Source organism: Pogona vitticeps, chromosome 1 (assembly GCF_051106095.1).
Source record: "Pogona vitticeps strain Pit_001003342236 chromosome 1, PviZW2.1, whole genome shotgun sequence".
NCBI lineage: Eukaryota > Metazoa > Chordata > Lepidosauria > Squamata > Agamidae > Pogona > Pogona vitticeps.
The window spans coordinates 18101685-18126925 of record NC_135783.1 but is presented as its reverse complement, the minus strand read 5'-3'; the positions used below and the strand labels follow the sequence as shown (position 1 = coordinate 18126925).

The 25241-nt window shown below is 37.8% G+C and overlaps 1 protein-coding gene and 1 long non-coding RNA gene across 9 annotated transcripts in view; one reads left to right on the top strand and one right to left on the bottom strand.

Annotated features, from left to right (window-relative positions):
* The window catches only part of SLC8A1 (solute carrier family 8 member A1), a 342233-nt gene that overhangs the window by 122282 nt on the left and 194710 nt on the right, over positions 1-25241 (top strand). The window lies entirely within an intron of this gene.
* On the bottom strand, positions 1344-19814 carry LOC144585665 (uncharacterized). The gene is made up of 2 exons (XR_013540174.1): positions 6302-19814; positions 1344-6179 (listed from the first exon to the last, which is right to left on the bottom strand). It is a non-coding gene; the product is annotated as an uncharacterized LOC144585665 (long non-coding RNA).

Below are 25241 nucleotides of genomic sequence, written 5' to 3'. Positions count from 1 at the left end.
TAGCTAGCAGTGTAAATCAGCATTCCTCTAAAGCAGTGGTTCTTAACGTGGGCGATAATGCCCCCCAGGGGGCGATTTCATTTTTCAGGGGGGCGGTAGAACGAAAAGGGGCGGCGTGGGGGCGTTGGAGCAGAAGGGGGGCGGTAGGGGGCACTGGAGCAAGCCAAACGTGTGAAGATGGCTGCAGCCTTTTTACAATGTGCATGAATATATATTTTCCTCCAATCTTAATTTAGTTTCAGAGTTTTCGTCTTGAAATTTTTAGTTCCTGCATTGCGGTTTGTTTTTATGCCCTTTTTATATTTCTTTTTGCGTCTTAAAATTCGCTTGCAACTAAATCATTAAATGTTACTTTTGGGGGGCATTTCATTTTCTTGGAATTGAATTTTGTTTTCAGGGGTCATTGGATTTAAGTGTCTTGAATGAATGAATGAATGAATGAATGAATGAATGAATGAATGAATGAATGAATGAATAAGATAGTATCACCGTGGGGAGGGGGGGCGATGATAACTTCTTCAATGGCTCAAGGGGGCGTTTCTTTCAAAAAGGTTAAGAACCACTGCTCTAAAGCAGCAAACAGAGGGGAACAGTTGCAAACAAAACAAACAAGTGAACCTTTTCAGGAGTCAAATGGTCAGAGCAGTAATCAAAGTCCCAGCTGGATGGAGAAGCATCTAAACAATACTGCCTTGGCCTGAGCCGCCATCCTGTTCACCTCCATCCCTTTTCCTCCCAAAAAGTGCAGAGTATGCCTGTGCTGAGTAGGTAAAACAGAGCTTTAGTCTGAGGGGAATGCACAGTTTTCTCACTGTGTACTAAATGCTAGATAGCAAACTATATTCCCCTCTTCTGTTCAAAATACAAATTTCCTAGTGTCAATAAACATCAGTACAATTTTTAACCAAATACGCATAAAATATATGTGAGGCATGATTTTATTGTATTTAGAGTAGACCCACTGAAATTAATGCAAGTTCAGGCAAACATGGCTAAATTAAGTCCATTTATTTAAATGGGTCTGTTTATGGCTAACTAAGTCTGCATTCAGTACCGAATAGTGTATATTGAGGCAAGAAACTGCTCAAGATTCAGCAGTATATACTGTACACAGTTTTCTTGGTTTCTGTGGAAGCAGTCCTGAGGACTGTAACTTTACGCTGTCCTTCATTATGTGACACTGTGAAGTGGTTGCTAGTCTATTGCAACAAAAACAATAAAGAATCTTGTGGGATCTTTAACAGATTTTATTTGGCATTAACTTTCATGGACTTAACCAATTTCTCCAAATGCATAGAGTACTCATACCACTGTTTCTTTGGGTTCAACAGTGGAACCCCTCATTTTTCTGAAGGACTGGATTCATTGCCTCTGTTTCCCTTTCAGCAAAGCAGAAGGAGCAGTGTGGTGTAGTGGATAGAGATTTTACTGGGTCTTCAGAGCTCCAGGAGTATACACAGAGCCATGAAAGTTATTAGGTGACCCTTGGGAAGTCACTTCCACTCACAGGTGTGTCATTGTGAGGATTAAAGGGAGTGAGGGGAGGCATGTTAGATACCTGGAGCTTGCTGGAAGAAAGGCAGGTCTGGTTTGCTAATATAGATCAACATATCTACCCCCTGAGAACTAATCTGAGAATCCTCAAGCTAGTCTGGTAATTGTGGAATATTGGGAGTTCTAGCCCTCAAATATACCTTTTCTAAGTTCTGATTTGTAGAATCTTTGAGTAAATTATTCTGCTTGGCAATGCTCAAGGAAGCATATGTTGCCACATCTGTTATGCTCAAGCATGCAGCTCAAATACTCATGGACTCCCTTCTAGTGTAACATTTGAACATGCAATAGATGTGCAAAACATGGATCAATCAACCAATCTGAAAAAAAAGTCTCCAGACAGAGCTATTCCAGAAGTGATCAACAACCAGTTCCATAGTACTGCATTTTGACGTGCAAGTGCTCATCACAGTGGATTCTGGAAATGGACTAAAAAGGGACAAGGTAGACGTGTTGATCCATAACAGCAAACCAGATCTAGCACTTCTAATTTCCACCAGAAGCAGGATGTTTAGAAAGCAAACGGATCAGTTGCCCATTCAAGATCCTAGATACCTTGCATCTGTAAAAAGGGTGACTCAAAACAACATATTGTTGCTAGGAATATCTGTCCCTTTTCCCATTCAGCTTTAGAGCACCTTGCAGTGAAAATCAGAAATGCTGTAACTAGGGAGTCTTGAGTGGGAAGAAAGGAAAACATCATCAGAATTGCTGACCACAATATCTAAACCCTTTGGATTCTTTGAGTCCTGGCTCCACTGTGGTGTCGCTGTTGACCCACTGTTTTTGTGGTTCAGAGAAAACAGCAGAACCAGGTCATGTAACAAGGTGCCCTGGAGTGTTTCAGTAGTTAGCTTAGGTTTTATATTGTGCAACCTAGTTAACAAATAATGATCACATTTCCTTCATATATTATAACTTCCCTTTACTCCTCTGCTCAGGAAATGTACTGGAGTAGGTTTAAGTAGGAAAAATACAGTATCTATATTTGAATGATGAACACAAGAATGTTAGCTCCCACCCTTCTGTTGTAGGATGTTGCATTTGGCAGGATCAAAGCTACATCATAAGCCATACACCATAAGCCAACTGTTAGTTAACCCAAATGTTCCCATAACCCATTCCCCCTTTTCAAAACATTACTCTTAGTCTGCAATTGTATATCCCAGGACTAGGCAACATAAGGTCCACAGGTTCCACGTGGCTTTTAGGGACTCAAATATAGCTACTGTACCTCCAGCACCCTTGAATTGCCCATTTAAAATAAAATGGAAGAAACAATTTTGAGTTCAGAAGGTACTCTTGTGCAACCTAGAAGCTAGTGGGGTAATTATTCTGTGTTTTAAAGAGGACAGCAACCTTGGGTCACACTGCAGCATGACAAAATGATATTAAAATTATTTCTCCAGTGGAGGCCATAAGGGTCTTTTGGGGCAGTAAAACACAATTTTGTAAGAAATCGTTGCACGGGTGTGGGTTGTAGACGCAGGTGCAAGCCTCTGAGGTCCAAGAATGAGTGTGTAAATTCCTGAATCTCTGAAGGTCATCCACCCCTGTGATGCACATTTAATAGGCAGGAAGCATAGCTGAGTAAATAACAATACGTCTAAATAAATATGCATAGGATTTCACAGTTGGAGGGATTTGAACATTACTTGCATATGTGTGAATGTTGTTAATTTAGGATAGTTGAGAGAAAAAACTCATTTTAAAAATCAAATGTACATTCTAGTTAATTTAGGTTTGATATTTGTACTGCAGACACAGAAAATGCTAACATTGATTTAAGTCTTACATATTAAAAAAAACATCCTTGGGCAAAATGTAGAAAGATTTTGTTTTCCTTTGGCCCAGCAGCAGATGATTAATTAATTCAAGAACAAATGGACTCCAGTCATTCTAAATAAACTTTCTTCTTTGTTTTTCTTTCATTTTCAAATCTACTTCCTCAAGTCTTCAGTGATAGAGCAACACAGATTTATTGGTGCTCCTGTGTTCAGTTATAATCCTGGAGGGTCAAGTGGCAACAGTGAATGGAAGTGTTTTTGCCCAGGTTCATCTGCTGTAGTAGTTGCATATCTCTCTCTCAGGAGACAAGATTGTTTCACCATAATTCATGCCTTAATTACTTCTCATTGAGATTACTTCGCCATGTTCTTTGTGTGGCTACACTTGAAAACGTTTTAGGAATTACAGTTTGTGCAGAGTTCAGACTTCTGTCACAAATGTGCTTTGTCAAGTGCATTACATTGATCTGTGCACAAATGCAATTCAGGATGCTGATTAAGTTTTGCACTGGAGTACTGTATTTGAAGAACTGTCTCCATCATATGAGTATGCCCATGATTTAAAATCATCATCAGATGCCTTATTTCATATTTTAGCATTTACACAGGTCAGGTATTGGAGTATCTGCAACAAGGCCTTTGGATGATGATGATGATGATGATGATGATGATGATGATGATTGATTTGATTTGATTTGATTTGATTTGATTTGATTTGATTTGATTTGTACCCCGCCTATCTGGACTACCAGACCACTCTAGGCAGCTAGTATAGTATCAGTACCGCAACTATGGTATTTCCTTCTGGGAGAACATGAATGTAGCTTTGTGAGTTGTAAAGAATGTACTATTTTGTCTGTCTTATAATGATGATATATAATATTTTGTTAGTCTTCATTTCTAATTTTAATTCTAATCCCACATTTTTTAATATTGTTTTCACTTTTCTTTCTTTCTTTCTTTCTTTCTTTCTTTCTTTCTTTCTTTCTTTCTTTCTTTCTTTCTTTCTTTCTTTCTTTCTTTCTTTCTTTCTTTCTTTCTTTCTTTCTTTCTACATAGATTTTTAAAATTCTTACATTTTAAAGTGTTGCATCTTTAATATATTAACCTTTATTTCTAAATAGCATTTTTGTTCCAACAGGTATATAAGTCAATGAAAAGTAAATACAGTTTATATTACATGACTACCTTTCTACTGCATTTATTTTTTCTGAATGATTATGCTATATTCCATAATGATTTGTTAGAGAAACTTCAATGTATTTTCCTTCAAGTCGTATATGAAAAACTGGCATTGAAACGTTGTTTTAGATTAATACAGAACTGCCATTTTCAGTGAGAACATAAAATTATGTCCCATGAAAAACATGTTTAGCACAATCTCACAGGCTTAGAAAAAAGCAAATTATACCCTGCTTTTTCTTTCCCCCGGCTAATCCAGAAAACTTACTATTTCTTGTATTACTGGGTATTTCTTTCACCCACAGCTACACCATTGAGCTTCTAGGCTTGAGCAGCAGATTTCCAAGAAAGATCAAACTCTTCCCCCTCAATGCAGCTACTAGTGATGCATCCTAATAATATGACAGCTGTCCTATTGGATCAGGTCACCACGTCCAGGACTTCTGCTCCCAACAAGATCCTGCTGGGTACATTTATGGGGCATATATGATTGAATCAGTGAGATACAGTAATCTGAAAGGCTTTTAACTAATTCCCTAAAACACAATGCAAATGACCCCTAGATCTTTGAAAAGACACTGGCCATGTTGGCTGGGGGATTTGGGGAGTCGTAGTGGGCTGCAAGGTCGTCAGACCAGCAGTTCGAATCCACACGATGGAGTGAGCTCCTGTCGCTTGTCCCAGCTCCTGCCAACCTAGCAGTTTGAAAGCATGTAAATGCGAGTAGATAAATAGGTACCACCACAGTGGGAAGGTAATGGCATTCCGTGTCTAGTCGCTTTGGCCACGTGACCATAGAAACTGTCTATGGACAAATGCTGGCTCTACAGCTTGGAAACAGGGATGAGCACCACCCCCTAGAGTCGGACATGACTGGACTAAATGTCAAGGGGAACCTTTACCTTTACCTTAGTTGAAACATTAAATGTTCTGTGCTTTGGCACACAGTATGGGTTGTATCTGATGATGTCCATCCACCAAAGTCCTCAGTAGAGAACACATTTACTTTCTCTGTTTAAAACTGATGCCTTTTGATTTTTTTAATGTGATCAGTCCTTTAACACATTTCACCTCTGCTTTTGCATTTTTTTTATTTTAAGTAAGTGAACAATTCTTTCCAGACTTGTAGCTAATACTGTTTCAGTGAGGATTTGTCTGAAAAATGCAGTAACATAAGATTTGACAGGGCCATTTAGCTTTTTGGAGGAAATTAGAAATCCAGTGGTGCCTCGCTTAGCGATGTTAATTCGTTCCGAAAAAATCGCTGCTAAGCGATTTCATTGCTAAGCGAAATGCGGTTTTCCATTGAAATGCATTGAAAACCGGATAATCCGTTCCAATAGGAACAAATTGCTGTCCTTAAGCGAAAATCACCATAGGAAACATCGCTAAGCGAAACACAGTTCCCCAATTGAAATGCATTGAAACCTATTCAATGCATCTCAATGGGGGGGGGGAATACAACAACAAATTTAAAAAGAGTCAGAACAAAGTCAAATTTGGTTAACAAAGGGTTTATTAAGTGCACTTTATGATTTCAAACATTTTAAACAGTAAACTTTAACTTTATAAGTAACAGAAAAACATTTAAAAAACATCAAACATGAGGCTGTTTAAACCATCATTAAGCAAAACAGGGGACCCAAAATTTAATCGCTATGCGAAGCATGGTCCCAACCATCACTAAGCGAAAATCACCCATAGGAACCATCGCTAAACGAAGCGCAAAACGCTCTGAAAAAGTCGTCGCTAAGCGATTTCATCGCTAAACGGAGCACCCATTAAGCGAGGCACCACTGTATGTTTAGTTACGTTTTGGAGAAAAATAAGAAAGGGATGGAATGCAATTGTCCTCCCATTCTCCCCCCCTCCCAAAATCTATAAAGGCATGAATGCAGTAATGTTAATGGAAAGGAATGATCCCAGACTGAAAGGAAACTGAGAAGGCCTATAGGTAATAATTCCCACTGCAAATGACTTTCTCCCTGAACAAGATTCTCTTTTTACATTTAAATCTACAATTATAACATCTTGTAATATAGGTTCTTTTTGTATTGAATGAATTAGCATTTCAGGAAAGATTGATGTCTTTGACTTTCTCCAGTCCCAGATTAAAAATGGGTGTCTGGCTTGTAGAATTGTGGATATAATTATAATGACAGAGGAGGGAAGAACTACTCTCCCATATTCTGGTAATGGTTTGATGTGACACTCTCCTCTTACAGTACAGTACTTGTCTGGGTAAGTGCTAGGCACGAGAACAGCACCTGTTTTGCATGACTGACAGCTTTCATGTTGGCAATGAAGTTTACATCCTTTTCTTTTATTTCTGCTGCAAAGTAAGTGGCTAAAATGCTCCCTGTCTTTTTTATTGCTTGTGACATATTTTAGTTGAATGTCAAAACTAGGCTCTGTCCAAAATGGTGGTTTGTCAACTTTTGGCCTTCTAATGTCTTCCCAGAATTTACTGACCTATACATCAAATCAGCTGATACTAGTAATTTACACGGTAATATCTCTGTGTCATCTAGAATGTATGTGGGAGGGGAGTGTAGGAATTTGCTGTGGAAGTTGGGGGGAAATTCTGTGCTCTTTGGATTACAGCAGAACGTTGTTAGTGCTTGTGTAATGAGCACCTACCTGCACATGAAACTCAATGGTCCCAGGTCACTGGATTGTACCTGAGAGTTACAATAACCTGTAGAACAGTGATCTCCAACCTTGGGCCTCCAGATGTTCTTGGGCTACATCTCCCAGAAGCCTTCACCACCACCTCTGCTGGCCAGGGTTTCTGGGAGTTGAAGTCCAAGAACATCTGGGGGCCCAAGGTTGGGGATCACTGCTATAGAAGATGTTTTGACTTCAAAATTGGTAAACATTTAGATTTATCTTATTTTTTCTTTTGTTCATCATTGATAGGGAACTGTGGGCCTGAACAAACATTGCTTAGAATCCAATACTGTAATTGTTCACCTCTACTTTTAAAGTCAAGTACATCATTATATAATGAAGGCTCTATAAGAGCCAGGTCAGTATGATTTTGTCATGATGTTTGCATTTTTCTTGGGGCAACATTGTACATCCAACCTTTAATGTGAACGGGAGCTTATGTACATTAATTCCTAAGTAGGCAGGCCCAATTTGGTTGTATTTTGTGTATGTTTCGTGACTGAGGAGGAGATGAATCTGTCTTTGTTACTTTCACATTTCTTCTAGTACAGTTTGGTTTCATTTGCTGCATTCATCTGTATCAGCTTGCAAATTTTTATTCCAGCTCGGCACAAAAATGTGTAGGCCTTCTGCTACATGATTTCTTCTAATATTCACATGTTTAACAGCAAACACCTCTCATATATGCTTTTATCTGTATAGTTTCCACCAAATATGCATGTTTGTAGATATGCATTTTTAATCAAACATCACTGCAAAATTTAGAGAAGTTCATAAGCTAACGGATAATTGTGTTCTGGTTCATATATTAGTCTGGGAAATGTGAATTACACAGGTTCATAGGACACAGCAAACAACATTCCTTACATTAGTTTTATGAGAGACAGATTGTATAGCTACATGAATATACTGTAGTTGTGTAAGCCCCAGTTCAACCTAAAATGCTACTTATTGTAGAGGATTGCATCGAGTTCTGTAATTAATTTCCATTCCCTGTATATTTTCTCAGTCCTGGGGCTGTGGTCAAACTTCTGTGAAATCACCACTCTTCTCTGTTTTGAGAAATAGCCTTAGAGAAGGAGATCTGGAATGTTTGGATAAGATTGTAGTGTAGTAATAGACTGAGCACTGCTTTTCCATACAGAAGGTGTCAAGTTCAGTCCTGCTACATCTCATTTAAAAGGCATAGGTAGCACGTGATAGAGAAGAACTCTGCCTGAGGCCATGGATAGAGGCATGAATCAGAGCTTGGAAAAGTTACTTTCTTGGACTACAGTTCACAGAATCACTCAACCACCATGGCCTTATGGAAGTCAGGGATTTTCTTTTTAAAGAAAGGAACTTTTCCAAGCTTTGTGAGAACAAGAAACACTACAAATTATTAAAGAACATTGAAGATTGTACTAATTTGTGGATTCCTAATCTTAAACATAAAATTAGATGGACTCGAAAATCTGCTCGTAAATATAAAAGTAGATGAACCTTAGCATTAGTGATCTACCATTCATGTGGAAGAATTGCTGAGTCTACCTAACTGGCATGAACCCAAAAGAAATTTACCTCTCACGTTTGTATCAACCATTTCTCCATGCCAGTCTCTGTTACAGTACCAGAAAGGAGTATCTCTGACACTGGTGTCATATCACACTGTTCAGATTGTGATATGTCGAGCTACTTGTTAGGTTTTTGCCATCACAAAGACAGTGCAATAGCTTTACAACAGAAAGTTGTCGTTATACATAATATGCAATAAAAACTTCTGCAAGGCAATTAGGAGCTTTACAACACAGTTAAAATGTAGATTCCTTCCTTGGCTTAGCAGAATCAACAACCACAGTGTCTAGTGTCCTGCAGTCAAGGACACTACTGTAGATCCGCAGTTGCTTCTGTTGCTCACACTTTTAATTCTTTAGTTAGGGAGGGTGTTCGTTATAGAAATGTAGAGGAAAGTAATGTGTGTTCAAACAGCTAAGTTGCCTTGCAAAACAGTAAGCATTTATAAAAAGAACAGTCAACACTGTGGTAAAGTAAAGGCATTTTGTAGGGAGATATACATAATTAATGTAATGACAACTCATGACAATTCACATAAATCTTACGTGTTCCTGTTTGTTTTCTGGATGGACTATTTTTAAAAAGGATAACAGAAATACACTATTATGATGGAAGCATTGATTGCAGCCGGCAGTGACAAATTGCTGCCAACTGTAAGAGTAGTTATACCACAGGTAGTCGTTATAAAAAATGGCAGACTTTAATAAATATGTATTGTTTAAAGGAATATAAAATGATAGGGGAAGGGGAAATGGAGAGTTCCTCTTTATTTTATTTCCCCAAAATAGATATACTGGGAGGAAAAGAAGCAAATAATAAGAGGGTGATCTGTGGATGTCTTCTTTTTAAAATCTTATGGGAACAACCACTTGCACTTTGTGAAGAATTAAATAAGGAATCAAATAATATTTGGGAACAGTTTCATGGCATCTCACAGATGGTGAGGTAGGTTTCTGTTGATGGATGCTTTTGACATAAGGATCACTATCCAGTTAGTGTCCACAATAACATGGAAGAATTACATTCAATATAATGAGTATGTGTATAATTGATGCAGCAGAATATGCACCCTTATACTGTATGATGAAACAGCATGATTTCTCTGGAACTGGACTGATGGTTTTAGCAAAACCATGTGAATGTCATGGAGTAACTCAATAACAATTTCACAATTATTGCAGAAAGAAGACCCCATTATTAGAATCATACAGAACACACTTGGTGCTGTTACATAGGCAGGCTCTCATGAGGCACTAGAGAACAGTATAGATATCCTGACTTTCATCCCATATTAATGTTATTAATAAAAAGGAGGAAGTAGCATGCATACTCTGCCATATCTCAATGTAAGCAATTAAAATTTCAAAGCCAAGAATAACTACTTCTAAAAATGCCAGATCAGAGCCACATGTGCAATGTCTAGAATAATGTTTACCTGGGGCACATTCCACCAGCAAACAAAATTATCGAGAGTGCTACCAATGCCATCCTATAACATAAGCAGGACTTGTTGAGATGATCTTCATATTGAATTCTGTCCAGTTGTAATCAGGGATTGGTGAACCAGTCTGTTTCTGATCTGTACTGCTTTTGCATGATAACCAGGTATGTAAGCGTACAAAGAATATAAGATGGGTTGTCACTGATACCGAAGGCCTAGCTTTTCCAGCATTCTGTTCATATACAGTAGTAGCCAACCAAATAAATGCCTATGGTAAGTGCACAAGCCATGAACATGTTTGCAAACACTTCCACCAACATAATAACTGAAATCCAGGGGTATGTCATAATTAAAGTAGCTCCACTGAATCAGTGGCGATTTGATAAGTAAGCTCCTCTGTAAATTCCATTTAAATTCCATATAAATTTCAATGTAGCTATTCTATTTGCAACTTACTACTAGAGTTCATCCTATGTTTGGGGAGAATGTTTGCAAACATGTTCACATTAATGAGAATTGTATACAACTAGGAGAAAAAGCAAGTCCTGATTTTTTAATTTTTTTTATTTTAAGAAAACTGATGGGAAACAGTTTAAAGGTTAGAAAAAGTAGAAAGTGAGAGAAAATGAAATTGACAGATCTATCCATTCCTGTCTGCCCAAGGAGATTCATTTAGGCTTGGTAGGATAAAATGAGATAACCTGACATATGTTACCCTGAGCTTCTTAGAAGAATTAGGGTGGGATAGAAACATAATTATGAGTATATTGCAAAGTCAATCAACACCCAGTGACTTTGGCTCATATCTTGAAAGCTCCCAGCCTGTTTTTGTTTGTTTGGGGTTTGGCATTTTTAATAGTTTATTTTATTTATTTATTTATTTTATTTATATCCCGCCTATCTAGTCAATAGACCACTTAAAGAACACAACGGAGTATTAATGAATTAACAAAAGTAAAGCTCCTATTTCTTTATCTACATTTGTTATTTGAATAACGGGCACTTAAGAAGATATTGTGAAGACAGAAAAATTGTTAATATCTTGATTGGACTTTAGTCTAACCTGGACTTTGAAATTTAATATAATTTACTGGATTAATATGAAACCATTTTAGGATGCTGGTGTGGGTTTCTTACAGTTAGAGAATGATAGGGAGGCACTTCAATTAAGAAGTTACTGAATTAATAGAGAGTGAGTAAGAAGCACCGTAAAGCTGACTGAAACTACTCTTGAGAGTGGCCTCTCACATGATGGGATCCTGTTTCTGTCACTGAGGTATTTGATCTCTTTTTCTGTTATTTAAGGTATCAGTTTGTCTCTCCTCGCATTCTTTACAGCAGGTGCTAGTTTGTTTCCAACACTTATTTCCATGCTCGCCATTTGCAATGTTTCAAGGACTTTGCAACGTGAAGTGGTTCATGCATATTCATGAATATGTCAAAGGCTCAGTTTGTCCTACTCGCCAGTGCCTGGTTTCAGAAGATGTCTCAAGGCTACATACTATATGAGCACTGCCTTTGAAAATTAAGACGAAAAGGATAAATTATTAGATTAAAAAGCAACTGATAATTTGCAAAGCTACCTTTTGATCATAGACAACCGTGCCATAAAACCAAAATTGCATATGTGCACAGGTTTCCTGGCCACTCCTATTGCTGCAGATTCCATAGCATCTCATTTTGGAATTTTCATATTGAACCTTAAGCAGTTTTGTTACTGATGGTAATCTGTATAGTTTTTATTCTGGAACTGGTAATCCCAGATACCCGAAGGCAGCTTTTTAAAACCTATGGGCCAAATTCAGTTACATGCACTTGCTGTAAATGCAGCAACATAAACCACAATGGCAAATTGCTTCTAGTTAAGATGTCAGTATTGTATTTATAGTCACTTATCAGTCACATGACATGGTGCATGACAGTAATTTCATGCTTCAACTTCTTAACTTGTGGCAGATGGCAGGTATAAACAGTTGATTAATCCTCAGGTAAATCCAGTATTAGTTCCAACTACAATAAGGCCATTGAAACAAATGGGACTTGGTAATCGCAAGTGTAATGTAAGCTGAATTGACTTCATGGTGTTTAGTCTAGGACTACATTTGATGTGGGAGATCTAGTAGGTAACTATTTGCCCCTCCCCTTTATTTTATCTATAGTGGTGCCTCGACTTACGAACATCCCTACTTACAACCATTTCAAGTTTCGACCAGCTCCGGCTGCAAAAAATTTTCCGACCTGCCCCTTTTGTTCTCTGTGCATTTCCGATCTGCTCCGTTTGTTTTCTGTGCATTTCCAATGGGTCTTGCATGCTTGATTGCTTTTCTTCTCCCCTCCCCTTTGGCCGGAAGGGATTAATCACATTTCCAGTGAGTCTTGCTGTGGTGGTGGTGGTGGTGGTGGTGATGATGATGATGATGATGATGATGATGATTGTTGTTGTTGTTGTTGTTGTTGTTGTTGTTGTTGTTGTTATTATTATTATTATTATTATTATTATTATTATTATTATTATTATTATTATTATTATTATTATTATTATTATGTGATTTTTTTCCTTCGGCCACAACGGATTAATCGCATTTCAATGCATTCCTATGGAAAATGGTGATTCAACCAGAGACCTTTGGGTAGAGTGGGTGGCATATAAGTTAAAATAAATAAATAAATAAACTTACAACCATTTCGAGTTACGTCCATCTTCTGGAACGGATTATGGTCATAAGTTGAGGCACCACTGTACTTTCACTCTATTTCTTTTTTCGCAGTTCCTTGGGCCATTGTTGAAGCACTGAGACAGCAGGGCATGTAGAATAGTGGTTAACAGATTTCTGAACACCAAAACACTCACTCATGTTATAGTGCAGTCCTGTGCAGATGTCCTGACAAATCACTTACCTCTCAGCTTTAATTCTGTATCTTAAAAAAATGGGAATAATTATACAGAACTGTTCAGCCACAAGTTTGCCAGAATCTGTGCTGACAAAGGAACAGAAATTCTAGACAGAAAATGCAGAATAAAGCATTTGAAATCAACTTAGTTTTTCTATTAGTGCATAACTAGAACTAGGGCTTGGAAGAATTACCCTTTTGGTCTACAAATTCCAGAATGGTCAGTGCTAAAAACATTTATTTAGTTAGTTAGTTATTTAGTTATTTTTGGTATATCTGGCCAATACCTTATATTCTGTGCCTAAACACGAGTCAAACAAGGGGGAAAGAATATTCTGTTTACCATTCTTTGACCTATGATATACTTATAAAATGTACAGTATTATACTTGTCTGTTTGAACAAACTTTAAGACATCTGTAACCTTCCAAGCCAATGAATCATATATTCCTTTACATTCTGAGTGAACCTCCAGAATGGTTTGCTGTCCTGAGTAAGCAGTTTGAAGTTTGTTTTCCCACTGCACATTGTACTTCATGGACTAAAAAAAGACATGTGAGAAACAGCAATGACCAGTTTTTCCATTCCTTGAACTTGCTCTATGTCAGCTGATTACTCTAGAGGTTTCAAGGCAGACTTAAATGAAAAAGTTTGTTCCATGTGTTTGCATTTTTAAAAAAAGTGTTGCTGTGTTTTGCTTTTTATTAGAAAGTTAGAAGTTTTAATTTTTACTTCCTCTGTCTTTATTCAGCTTTTCCTCCTTTGTTTTCAGGTTGCCATACCATAATAATGTAACTCTGTATCCCCAAAGTTCTATGTATTTGAAGATCTCAAGGAACTACAAGCATGCTTCTAATGTGTTGTTATGTACATATTTTGATAAAAAGCTATTGAAATCTAGACTTAGTTTGACACATTCCATGAACCTGCAGAGATTGTCTATATTATATTACCACATTGTTACTGCTACCATTCAGTTTGTGGTTCAGTTCATGGTATTAAGTGTGCTATCAGATGAAACGCAAAACCATCATCTAGGAAACAGCAAAGGAGGAAAACTGACACCTTCCAGTAGCAGGAGGCCTGTAGTACTTCATTTACCACATATCTTGGGTGTTGTCCAAAAATATCTGCATAATCAGGAGTTCAGATAAATTGGTCAGCTGAGCACACAGTGCAACATTGAAACAGAGTCCTAGAAGAAGAGAACAGAATTCAGATAAGCATTACCATCTGACCGAGGATGTGTGATTTACAGTCTGGAGTGGAAATGGATTTGGAAACGCATTGTGTTTGATGCATTGGCTAGAAGTGGTGGGGGACAGTGATCTGATTCCCTACCTATAGGTAAAAGACATTATTTTTGACTCCTGTTTCATCCACTTTCACAAGCCAGTTCTAACATGAATTTATCTCATCTAAGAGGAAGCCCACATCTGGTCAAAAATAAGTTTGACTATTTTAACATTTTAATTTGTTTTTAATTTTACCTATATTACATATACGTACATAATTTTAAATCAGCTCTCTGATGCAAAGAAAGAAACAAAGATACAGTACCAAGTTTAGGACTGCGGCTCCAGAATTGCACAACTGGATAGGAGTGGGAGCTTGAAGAAGTATCTTCTTTTTCAAACTCCAGATTGGCTCGACTGATGTGCGGATCTGGGCTGCAGCTGCTTCCTCTCATGTTGAAAGGCTTCTGCTTAGGCCAGAGTTGTGCAATTCTGCCACCAGAAAACAGAATCAGAAGAAACAAGGATTTGTGGTACTGCTATGCTGTTTCATAAATAATTGCAGCAAGGAAATGTCTTTGAACCTAGACCAGACCATTGAAATGCCACAATTAGTATTATTTACTGAAAATGAGGAAGTCATGAAAAGACTGCAGAGCAAGATAGAAAGAAGAAGCAGAGGCATTCTCCTGCCCTTTCAGAAAGGCCAGCTGACTCTATCTCCAGTGGTCACCTAACTAGCAGCTGCTCCATTCTTGTGCCTGAATGTTTCCATTCTAGCTAGTTATCATAAACACTGTACCTTTAAGAGTTAGTGCTTAGACTTCTAGGTTTTTTCTTTTCCCTCTTCTTTCCTTTTCCTTGTGCGTCATGCCTTTTACTTTCTATATCCAAAGGGCAAGGACATCTTTCTAAGATGATTGCAGATACTTTAGGGATAAAAGGCGGGAATAAAAGACTTTAAATAAACATGTGCATTATGGTGCCTGAGTAGTGTTAGCAGATACAGCAAACCACCAGTTCTGTCCTTTCGGTGGCTGGTGAAAGCTAGCAGACCTTGAGAAGGGCAAATAGTCTGCCACTAGCCATTTCAGTTTCTCAGAAAGGCTTCAATCCTAACTATGCTTTCACATGTGTAAGCCTGAATATGATGAAATGTTCTTTGTAGTAAGCAAAATATTTTGTTGCAGTTGATACATTCGAGTGTGGGACTAATTCAAGAATCATCCTGGTTGACGGTTTATGGGAGATATAGTCCAAAAAAAAAAAAAAGACAAGACGAACAAACAAAACAAAATCCACAGCAAAAAATGCAAAAACATAGTTTATGTTTAACCATTGTTTTTTGTTACGGAAGCTGAAAACAATTGGGTTCTGAAAACGAGTGGGTCCTTAGGTTGATAGGGACCCAAATGTAACTGCTGTTCTGAAAATTTGCCCTTTGCTGTCATGACATCATGAGCCCTGCTAAAATGGTTTTAGGTGACTTAACTGCAAAATATTTGTGAATCAAACTGTCTGTCTGTCTGTGTGGGGGGGGGGGGAGAGGGAGAGTATTGCTGAAAGGAACCGTCTGCACTTCTGTGATTGATGAACAGGGAGGGGAGATTAGAGACTACTCAATTAGTGATGAAATTGTTAATGTAGAATGATGATATATTTAGGGTAAACCAGGATACGGCCTATCCAAATGACAGTGGCAGCTGTCCCTAAGGGAGATGTTATCAGTCTCCATGAATAATGGGAAGGAGGGCTTACTGGTTGGCTCTCAGCAGCTCTGGACCATATAGATGAAGCCACCTCTTGAGTGAACTTCATGCCTGGAGCATCGAAAAACTTCCTAAAGGAAAGCATCTCTCTGAATCAACTTCAGTTTTATAGATGGAGTTTCGCTACAATGCACTAGAATGACTCCATGAAATACTCTCAAGCTCTGAAATGCTATACAGCTCCTAGATTCTGTTTCCCAATAATGGGCTCAGTTGCTGAAACTTTGGAAGAGTGGTCATGCTGGAGGATTTTGAGTGTGGAAGTGTGAAAAAGTAACCAGGGTACATTGGGCTGTCCTGAGTGGTGCCCAATCCAGTCACCTCCAGTGTACCTTCATATAACTCTAATGAAAATACTGCCAAAAGTGCAGGAAAGCTAAAGAGACATAACCTGGCAGTTCCAAAAACCTCCTCTTGGAAGATTTCATGACAAAATCTATGTGAGTCTCAGGATTCTTCTTGCTGGGATTTCCACCTGTCGGCAGACACCTAAATGTGCTCATGTAGAAAAGGCTGAGCTGGAAGACTTCGTGGTCTGGGATAAACCTAACTGACTGCTGGGAAAGGTAGATATCGATAATATAGATATAGATAATAAATGAACAGTACCTCAGTCAAGAGTTCTGGATCCCTGAATGATGCAGTTAATCACTAAAAATATATGAGTGTCAAACAAGTATTTCAGCAAAATATTTCAACTTCCACCTTCCTCCATTTCTCTGGTAAAAGTATATGCCTATTATGCATGCATATTATGTAATCACGCAAATAGTTCAATTCAGGGGCATTAGGCAAAAATAGCATAGCAGGAAAGATCCAAAATCCCATTGGCCAGTACTACACTTGTGTGTGTGTGTGTGTGTGTGTGTGTGCCCGCTCAGTAGCAACATGCCAAGTGAATCATGTTTTGTTGTAAATAGGAGAAAAGTTAGCTGCTGACGTTGACTGAGCACATACCAGCTATCAAAAGAAAGCAAAGCCAATGAGTATTTGCATTTAGAGTGATTGGCTGAAATTATTTCACCTTCTAGTTGATTTGTCAAAATGCCTTGTAGGACACATTTCACAGGCAGGTGAAAGGATAATAAACAACATAGAAAGGTAATCTATATTCAGAGCATTTTTAATAAATGGCAAATCAAAAATAAATCTATGCTGATTCATGGGCCTCATGCTCATTATGGCTGGTTTCCTCTCTCATTCCTTTCCTACCTCCTTGCTGATACAGAGTCTAATATGCACTGTCATTGATTTCTTCTGAGACTCTAGTATTTTGGCTGCTTTGAATGAGTATGAAGATTCTTTTATCTTTTCATTTATCAGAAGGTAACAAGGTTACAGCGACATTTTTAACCTTGGTACTAACAGTTTGTAATTATGTGGTAATTTGACATGACAGGTTAGTTAAATTGATATCCAAAATTACAAACAGCTTGCTAAACCAAATTTAAAAAATAAACTCCCAGGAAAACACAAAAGTATTTTGTTACAACTTGTGCTGCTGTTCATAGCATCCCACACCCTCCCCAGTACCTATGCTGCCAGCTCACAGCTCTTCAGTTACATGGTAGGGAGCCACAGGTTAGCCACATTCTAGAAGGTAAAAACAAAATAAAAATAAAAAATAAAGTAGACAAAAATGTTGCGGCACCTTAAAGACTAACTGCTATATTTTAATATGAACTTCAAAGAGATTCTTATGTCCGAGGAAGTGGACTTGTCCATGAAAGCCCACATTAAAATTTGCTTTGGTTAATTGTGGCTAATTGATGAAGTGCCAGGGTGCATCAGAGTTGTACAGTTAGGCAGGTGACTGACACTTGTCAAGTATCCACAGCAAGTTACGAAAACCTCATGCAAATGCTAATAGGATTCTCACCAGCAACAATAAAAAGGGAAGGAGGAGACAAGCGTGGTTAAAGAAATTAACTCTTTAATACTTTCCAGCATAAAAACCTTCCTTTTCTAGAAACGAGAGAGCGAGCTTGTCAGGTCCATCCCCCACACTGCGAGAGAACTGCAAAGCTGTGGTGCCGCCACTGAGGAGATGTGTTATCTGCCAACTGTGTCTGCTAAAGATCTGGAAAGCAGGCCACCTGTGACCATTTTAAAATTCAGAATGGCTCATTTGAGTACTCTATCAAAAAACCTGCTCTTTGGACATTTTGGGCTCTAAGAACACTAAGGAGAACTGTCACTTTAAATTAACCCTTTTGCTATTGTAGAAAAGAAGTTGAGCAATGGACAAACCACTGCTTCCTTCTGTTTGTCCTGCAGATGCTGCCAGCCAGTTTCATCTGATGCTTCTGAGTTCCACTGTTTTCAGAGCATGAGAATACTCTGTATTCGTACTCTCCACAGAGTTAGTAATTCTGCAAATTTCTGTCATGGCTCTGCCATATTAATCTTTCATCTGTGAAAAGACCCAGCAGTAATCCTCAGTGGAGCGATACATGCAGACAATACAGACATATTACTGTAGCTAGAAGGACAGGTGGTGTGTGATTAACAATAAGTAATGTCATTGTTTGAGAAAGCTGAATCAAAATTATCTCTTAGGGGTGGTTCCTTTTTTCCTCACAATTCTGTTTTGCTTTCATGGTCTCAGCCTAATGTGGGTCAGCAGCAAAACTTCAGGGAATTATATGGATGGAAAATTCCTGTGTGCTGAAGTGTTTAAATTCAGTGGCATCCCCACACACTCATCCTCAGTTTCTCTTTTCCATGCTTTCAGAGTTGGGAGTTGCACATAAATAGGTGTGGCTGTTCCTGTTCCTTGGACCAGACTTTTTCCAGCTGTAACCATTAAATAGCTAGATCGCTTTGAGAATTGTTCTGTGTTTGGGCTCTGTGATGCCTGGCTAGTTTTTACTTGAACTGTGCCAACTTGGGGTCGATTCATAATTAAATACTTGGTGTTAAGTGTTGTATGCGTCTTAAGCATGTTAAATACAACTATCATAATCTCCCAGTCAGGATAGCCAATGGTGGGGGAAGATGGGAAATGTAGTCCAGCACATCTGGAAGTCTAGCAAACAGCATATGTAGACTTATCAACATATTTCATATTTATTTCTAATACTCCCCTTTTCACAACCACTCACATTTTAAAAAGTCTTTTAATTTTGTAAAACTTTAATTAATATAGGGTTTGGCCAAAATCCTCTTGTCATTTTACAATAAGGGGGGACAGTTTGCCACAAATTAAGAAATTAGTGTAGACATTATCTGTTGTTTGATTCACTGAGGTGAGATGCCCCTGTCAGTCCCCCACTCCTTGACCCTCATGGGGAGAGGATCCTGCGCCTGAGATGCAGCCAAATGTCTGTCTCCATCAACGAGGAATTACTCCTGTGCACAAAACTATTCCCTGGCTGCAGCCAATAAAGCTGTGACTTAATAGGATTAGAGCCTTTGTCTTTTATATTCTTCAGTAGCCAGTAAGTATGTACCTGAGTAGGAAGGACATCAACCAAGAAGAGCACATAAGGAAAAGAGAAATTGCTATGCCCCACTTCAGCGGAAGGTTTATACCTCTTTGCTCAAAGAGAGGAAAACACATTGGAACACACTGCGTTTTCCAGCAGAAGCTTAGAACTACAGATTTTACAATCCCTCATTCTGGAAATTGTAATTTTAAAAGTGATGTTTTTTCAGGCTTTCTTTCAGCTTCTTCCAATAATGGGGGGAAGGGTCTAATGTCTTAAATCTCCTTTATTCTGCCCCCCAGTAACTTGGACATCAACCAAGAAGAGCACATAAGGAAAAGAGAAATTGCTATGCCCCACTTCAGCGGAAGGTTTATACCTCTTTGCTCAAAGAGAGGAAAACACATTGGAACACACTGCGTTTTCCAGCAGAAGCTTAGAACTACAGATTTTACAATCCCTCATTCTGGAAATTGTAATTTTAAAAGTGATGTTTTTTCAGGCTTTCTTTCAGCTTCTTCCAATAATGGGGGGAAGGGTCTAATGTCTTAAATCTCCTTTATTCTGCCCCCCAGTAACTTGCTCCTTTCTCCACTATAACAAGTCCAGGCATGTGCAGTTTTGCTATCAACCAGCTTGTCTTCTGATGGAATTACCTCTTTTAAAACTTTTTTAAAACAACTTCCAGAACAATAGCTATTTCAAACTCTTGGCAGCAAGAAGTACCAGAGAGTGTTGTAGCACCTTAAAAGGCTCACAAATATATTATGGCATAAGCTTTCATGGATTAGGGTCTACTATACAGAACAAATAAAAATCAGTGATTTTTAAATCAGTTTTAAAATTTAAATCAGTTTTTGGTTTAAGAAAAAGCATTTTGGTTTGTTTTTGCTTTTTACAGTTGCAGTTTGAACTGTATTCTAGTTCAAAGATCTTGTGGAATAAGGATTATAGATTCTAATTCTATATTATAAATTAATGCATTTATATAATCTTCTTTTAAAGATGTTTTGTAAATAGAGTTTAATAGTTCTTACACTGGACTTCAATTTTATAGAGTTCCAGAGGCTTTTCTATATTTAGGTTAATCCTTCTGTCTCCAAAAGTACTTAGTCTGGATGGTATCATCAGAAAATTTTGCAATTCACTGAGTAAGTCTGTAGAAACATATACTTGTCAATAAGAGTATATGGAGATTGGAAATAACTGACCTGGTCAGCCCTATTCTCCAGTTCTGACTGAAGTTATTCCAGGAGCTTTCTTCCTTTTTAGCATGGTGTAATATTGGACATATGGGGAAAGCCTATTAAAATCTCTGTAATTGGTTTTCATGGTTTCTTTTGCTATTAACCCTCTAAAACCATAGGTAGGCAAAGTCAACCCCTTACCACTTCTTCTGAAAGTCTACACTTCCAGGAACTAAAACTACCAATGAACAGAAAATGACCAGAAGGAGAGTCAAGGAAATGATGAGAAATATGCATTGTGAAAATATGATTGAAGGTTGTAGTAGACTTTGGAGTGCAGGGAGTTGGGAGAATCACATGATTAAATAAGATTTTGGAGTAGCAGGATTTGTTTGTTTATTTGGGAACATTTTTATACTGCTTTTCTTTTAATGAAAAGCGTTTACAATGAAAACACAAGTCTTCTCATTCGACATCATCTGTCTTTGGTGGTGATTGCTATTTTTTTATTATTACATTATTTTAAGTAATATTTTAGATAGTGGCTGATGATGGATTTACGCACAGACAGTGAAATAGAGGGGAAAGGAGAGAAAAAGAGTTTCTTCTTCTTCTTCTTCTTCTTTGGTCCCATCAAGTCACCCTCAATCAATGGCTACCCCATGAATGAATGATCTCCAAAATGTGGTGATGGCAGTAGTGAATGACTGTGAGAGGCAAGGATGGGCAGGTGCAGGACAAAACCCTGAAGTAATTCCAGGACAATGCGTCAACATCCAAAGCGTCTTCCTGTAGCTACAGCCACCTTAGTTTTATTTTGTGGTGTTGACAGTTCACTCCAGGAATGTTTAGCCTCAGGAGGGCAAAACACGGGAAGCTGGAGCCTCAGTGGTACCAATTTAAAAACTGTTTCCAAAAAATCTATGTAGCTCCCCTCAACCAATATACCACACATCTTTTACCTGGATTAAAAGTTGTCCCAAGAGGACACCTGCACCAACTCAAAAACTATGTAACTACCATATGACTTTAAACCAACTCCAAAAACCCCAAATGCAGCTCCCAATTTATTTAAATAGTGTAAGCGCAGGCCTTATTTAGGGTTTTTTTTTTAACTCCACAGTGAATGTTGTATGGGTTCCATCTTGGAACAGTCATATGTAACCTCCTCCCACAGCTATTTCTGACTTCAATTTGCCCCCTTCTAGTACAGTAGTTGCTTTCAGATAATTCTTTGGCAATGGGAATGGGGCAAAAGGGGAGGAAGTGGCTGTATGAGGAAGCCTTAAATTTCCTTTCTCACCTTCCCATCTCCTTATCTGGATTTTCATGTTGGGTGTACTTTTCAAATACTTTAGTGCTTAAATGCAATTCAGTGTACATAGGGCCAAATCATGATTTATCCCCAAGGGGGGAAAAGAGGATTGAATGCAGATACACAAATACTGCTTCTTGGTTGGCTTCCCCCCCCCCTACTAAAATGGAAAGATTGCTGAGATTTTTTCATATATGTACACATAACATTTAGTAAAACACTTCATCTCAGACCCATAAAACTAAACTCAGGCTTCAGTTATTATCTCATATACATCTATGACTGATTCAATCTGTAGGTGCATTTTAATACTTTTTCCAGTGGCACTTATGTGGAACACCTTTCGTGCCAGAATGTTATGATAAGAACAGGGAAGAGCAAGAAAATAGTTCAAGTTTATTACAACAATAAAAGGTGAGTTTCCAGTCATCTGAGAAGTTGTACCATTTTGACCTTTGGTCTGTAGGTGCAATGACTTCTTCCTAAGCGAAGAAGGTAAACTCCAGAACAGCGAAGCCAGAGGCTGATTGAGATAACTTTCTATGTGAGTTTTCGATGCTGAAGATCATTACTGATGGTTCATTGAGCGCAATGGCGCATTGAGGACATTTTACTTATTTACCTAAGAAAGTTCAAATGGAACAAAGACTAAAACCAGATACGTATCAAAGGTTCTTTGGGTAGAGAAGGAAATTTGGTTTAGATGTTGCCACAGCGAAATTTTCCTGAACCACAATTTCATGCATGCTCCAGAAAGAACATCACAGTTGCTGTTGCAAAAAAGATATTAATTTATTGAAATCGTTTTTCTTTATTTAAAAACATGTATGCCCCTTTCCATGTATTTAGAGGACTTCACAACAACCATGAAACAAACAGAACAAATGTTTAATATATATACATGATTTTTCAAAAACAAAATAACACTTAATTTCTAATTTTTAGGGATTAAAAAACTGGCACAACACACAGTTTATCTGTTTTTGGTGCCACATATAAATGTATAAAAAAATTGCCATGCAATCTCCCACTTATGTCTGAGGAAGTGGACTCTATCCATGAAAGCTCACATTAAAATATAATAGTTTTTAGGGTGCCACAACATTTTTGTCTTTTTATTTTTTTATTTTTTTTCTTGATATGCTGACAACAAAGTAAAACCATAGCAAGATTAGATTAGTTATTTATACTAATTTTGAAAATTCTGTTACTTCATTTCCATCTCAAGATGAGGAGAGAAGGATACCATTAAAGCTCTCACAGTAAATGGATTCATAGTTCATATAACTTCACTTTGAGTTTATTTTCTCCCAGAGCTTGGTAGAAAGATTTTATGCTAGAGTGGAGCAAATAGAGAAGCTCCAACTCTATTAACCTATATTTGATTTATAGCACTTTACCTTTATAATTGCCCCAAAGAAGTCCAAGAGCTGTAATTTGGTAAGACTCCTGGAGATTCTGTAGTTCTGTAAGCTACAATACACAGGGAAAAAAAATAGTCTTGCTTCTTTTTTTATATTTATACAGGAGATTTGTTGTAAGATTTTTGTTCAGTATAACTTTCCAAAACAGTGACCAAAACCTGTTGTGCAGTTACACAAAATACATAATTTTTAGTGACAAATTGTCATAAGTTAAGAAATCTCTGTAGGCATTATCTGTTGTATATTTGTGCAACAGACAATGCCTGTGGAGATTTTTTTTAACTTACACAAGTTGACACTAAATTATACCTTTTGTGTAACTACACAACAAGTTTTTGTATTATACCACTTTCCAGGTTATGGAAACAACCTGGAAAGTGGTATAATACAAAAACCTTGAGGATAGGAAAGACAGATAAGCTTTTTGTAACTTTTTTGTTTTTAATTGTTTTATTTTTTATATATATTTGTCTTTCCTATCCTCAAGAAGGTTTTTGTATTATACCACTTTCCGTGTTATGGAAACAAAGTTTTATGTAACTGAATTAGCTGCAAAGTCTTCTATAAAGATTTGTAATCGTTAAGTAATGCAAGTTGTTTGCATGTTGTCTAAATCTTACTTACAGTTTTAACAATAGAATGCATAGTCTTAGTGGACTTTCTCGTATGTTAAGGTTTCTTCCTTCCTCTCTTGCTATTGAATGTAATCAAGTTTTTTGTATGGGAGGTGGAATTTGAGGATTGGTGACAGTAACAGCAAAACTCAGTTACTGTATAAACCAACTGCAGAAAGGTGGGGATGATTTGAATTCCTGAACAGAAAAAAGAGAAAGATTATTGTATTGGGTTAAATATTTCTTCAGTCTGTGATCTCAGGATCCGTTACTGCAGTGTTATCAAATCTCAGTTTCAAATATAAACAGAGTTCCCTGGTGCTTGAGGCATGAGTCAGAGATTTGCTAATACTTTGTGATTTGGGTTTACTAAGTTAAGGATCTTAATCATACAAGAGAATTCACAAGTGAATGGATTTCAGCAGTGATACCTTCTGACTGTCTTTCATGTCTCAGATGTATTTGGAAGAACATTGCTATTAATACTCCTATTTAAAGTCATAGTTATATAACCCATATCTCCTTAGTACTACTGGGTGCTATATGGCTGTAGATCAGCTTGAATAGAGAACATCTACTGTTGAGAAATAATAAATACTTTTTGCCCTTCCAAAGAGATTTTGTTAGAGGACATCATGCAAAAATCTAGACAATTTAGAAAGAGAAAACGTCCCTGAAGCAGGAACATGCTCCTGTTTCCTATGACATCTTATTCTGGTGCATAAGCCTTCAAAAGCTTTTGCCAGAAACAAAAGCAATAGATACATAAATAAACTCTTGTGGCCTTAAGCCTGTATCAGATTGGTAGCAATAAACAGCATGTGCTGGAATTAAGATAGCTGCATAGGCAAAGAAGAAGCAGACAGACCCCCAGGCTAACTGTGGCAGCAGCATGTCATGCTCACACAGTGCAGGCTAATGCCAGAATGAAATCAACTCAGAGCCACATATGGACATGCTGAATGGGAGCAGCTGATTACATTGAGTTTTCTGTTCACTCACCTGTCAGCATGTGAGATATTCAGTGGTGGAAAATTAATAACAATTGTGTGCTGTCAAGTCGATTCCAACTTACGGCAACTCTTTCCAGGATTTTCTCAGTAGAGAAAACACAGATGTTGCTTACTATTACCTTCTTCTGGGGGTGCTCTGGGACAGTGTAGTTTGCCCATGACTACACAGACTTGCTT